The sequence below is a fragment of the Pinus tabuliformis genome, chromosome X, assembly GCF_031772625.1.
Source record: "Pinus tabuliformis cultivar Carrire ecotype Pingquan chromosome X, CPIR1, whole genome shotgun sequence".
NCBI lineage: Eukaryota > Viridiplantae > Streptophyta > Pinopsida > Pinales > Pinaceae > Pinus > Pinus tabuliformis.
Window position 1 is genome coordinate 405,894,056 of NC_142308.1, and position 3,319 is coordinate 405,897,374.

At 39.3% G+C, this 3,319-nt stretch overlaps 1 pseudogene; it reads right to left on the bottom strand.

Annotated features, from left to right (window-relative positions):
* Positions 1-442: 442 nt before the first annotated feature.
* On the bottom strand, positions 443-3,077 carry LOC149140227 (uncharacterized; annotated as a pseudogene).
* Positions 3,078-3,319: the final 242 nt, after the last annotated feature.

Genomic DNA, 3,319 nt, shown 5'->3' on the forward strand with positions numbered 1-3,319 from the left:
CTCATTGAAAGAAGGCACAAATCAAGGAATCAATTTCTCACTACTATTTTCAACACGGTAAGCTTTAAAGCTCTACTATGTAGTATTAATCATATTATAAGCTTTACAGCTCTACTATGTAATATTAATTATATTATAAGCTTTACAGCCCTGCCAAGTATGCAACAAACTTAACAGATCATGAGAAATCAAAAGCCTCATGCCTTTTATGAACACTCACGAGATTTCAGTAGAAACAATGGCCTTTCTTGAGCATTTCCTTCAGCGCTATACTCACCTGAATCTTTCCTTGCTTGATAGTATGTATACATAAAACACAGTCCTATCTACAAGCGAGTACTGGATTCCATATTCTATTTGAAATTGAAAGATTCCCCAAGTATGTGGTGAGTGAAGTATCAAAGAAGAATCTTTGACAGTGTTTCATTTGACGCTCAATGACTTCAGTTTTCTTAATACAAAATTATCTGATAAAATATCTTTCCCAACAACAAGTGATAGACAACAACCATAACAGACGTAACTATTTAATCTGGTAAGCTTTACAGCCCTGCCAAGTACGAAAAAAACTAAACGGATCATCAGAACCAAATGCCTCGTGCCTTGTATGAGCACTCGTGATATCTGAGTAGAAGCCATGGCCTTTCTTGAGCATTTCCTTCAGTGCTTATACTCTCCTGAATCTTCCCTTGCTTGATAGGGCTGGATATGTTTTACATAAAATACAGTCCTTTCTGCAAGAGAGGACTCGATACGACATTTCTATTTGAATTGAAAGGTTCCCCATCAGTGTGGTGAATGAAGTATCAAAGAAGAATCTTTGATACTATTGCATTTGAAGCTCAACAGGTGTCAAGAAATTATGAGCCTTGTAGCTGTGCTTCAAACGTGGCTGTGTAGGTGGCACTGCAGGGATTCATACCAAATTTAACCATTTCCTTGAGCAGTTCATTAGCCTCCAGTGATTTCCCTTCCTTGCAAAGTATTTCAATGACAACACTGTAGCTGGCAATATTTGGCACCATACCATTATCTATCATTTCCCTGAGCAACCTGTAGGCTCTATATGCATTGCCTTCTTTGCAGTACCCATAAATCATAGTGTTGTAAGTAACATCATTAGGTTCCATCCACTTTCCTCGCATCATATTGAACAATTTATTTGCATCCTTCATCCTGCCTCCCTTGCAGAACCCGTTTATGAGGGCACTGTATGTTATGACATTTGGCTTTAGACCCATCTCCTCCATATAAGTCTGCAGCTTAAAAGCTTCCTCCATATTGTTTTCTTTACAGTATGCATCAATGAGTGATGTGTAAGTGACATCCGTCGGTGCCAAACCTCTTTCCTGCATTTCTTCAAGGACGGCAACTGCATCCAGTAATCTCCCAGCCTTGCAAAACCCATGGATCAGACTATTGTAAGTAATAACATTGGGAGTCAACCCCTACTTTTCATCTGGGCCAAAAAACTCTCTGCCCTTCTCAGATTTCCTTCTTTGCAATACCCATGAATAAGAGTATTGAAAGTAACAATGTTGGGAACCAATCCCACAACCACCATTTTCTTCAAATATTTGCATGCACCCTTCAGTCTGCCTACTCTACAGAGCCCTGCAATGAGTGCATTGTAAGTGACGGCATTGCGTGTCACTCCTTTGGCTTGCATCTCATGAAACAAATCAAAAGCCTCTGCCAGATTGCCTTCCTTGCAGTGCGCATCGATCAATGAGTTGTATGTAAACAAATTAGGAACAATCCCTTTGTGCATCATCTCCTCGTGTAGCCTTAAACCTTCCTGCATAAAGCCTCTCTTGCAGTGCCCGTCTATAAGAGATGTATATGTAAACTCATTGGGAGCCAAGCCCCTTTCCATCATTCGCTCGAACAGTTTCTTTGCTTCATCGATATTGCCAACCTTGCAAAAGCCATCAATTAATGTCGTATATGTAACCACATTGGGAACACAACCTCTCGCCTCCATTTCGCCAAACAGCTCCCTTCCCCTCTGTAAATTGCCCTCTTTGCAGCAAACCCCAATCATCATACTGAAGGTATACACATCGGGCAAAATCTTTTCCCTAAAAATTTCTTCAAAAATTCTCCAAGCCACATCAAATTTGCCAGTTTTCACCGAGGCATTGAGAAGGTCATTGCAACTGTTAATAGTTGGAACAAGACCATGGCTCTGCATCTTATCTAGAATATCAAGGGCCTCTGAGGTCATTCTAGCTTGGGAATAGATATTGATAATCATGTCACAGACCACTTTGGTAGACTCGCAATTTTTGTTTGTATCTACCAAATTGTCAATGACAGCACTAAGAGATGGAAAATTTGAGAACTTGCCTGCAATGAGATGTTGCATAAGACTGTGTGCTTCAACGAGCATTCTGGCATTTGCAAGGATGTAGACAATTGTGGAGGTGGACTCAGCTGTGTGCTGAAAGCCCTGATGACTAGCCCATTGAAAGAAACTAAGAGCTTTTCTGGGATTCCTGCTTTCTTTATGCAAGTAACATATCACACTTGATGGACTCAATCTAGTTGCCATTGAACTCCCATGCAAATTGCAGGAGACTGTTTCCAATTACTTTTCTTCCAGTTGGGTTTCTCCTAATCTCATTTTTTTCTGTTATTGGGTTTCTCCTGATCTCATTTCTTCTGTTATTGCCTATAATATTTCTCACTGTCTCATCCCGTTAGCAATTCATACTGAAGATTTCATCATATGTTGCCGAGAGATCATGGGACGAAGGACCCTGATGATAATGTTACTTGTTCATTATCGGGCACATTTAATCTATGGCAGAATCTTCCTCTCCTGCTACGCCCACCCCTCAAATTTCTCCTCCGGCCGAAGGCAACGTTCAGTCTCTGTTGGTTCTCAACCTCTGACAAAACAAAACCCGTCAGTTGCAGCAGTAAAGTGATTCGGGTTCAAAATCAAATAATTTTGGCCATCACCAAACAAGCGCGCAACTCCGAGTTCATCTATTGGTATCGTCAGGTAGCATTACCATCGAAATCTGATGAACATTGAAATAATTATCATTCGTTCAGAAGTTGCAAGGGAATAGCTGTTTCTCATGTGTAGTATTTTTAATTTTTAAAATAAATCAATGATATAGTTGAATATTTGCATATTTTAGGAAGGTTAAGTGCTTGTTTTTTAACATTAGATATTTATATGTTGACACCTTATTCTAACTACTAAATCAGAATATAATAAACATGTAAATTAGTAGTGATAAAATAAGAGAATTTAAATGTCTGGACATCTATTTTACATTTCTATCTTAGGTTTTTGGTTGGTTTA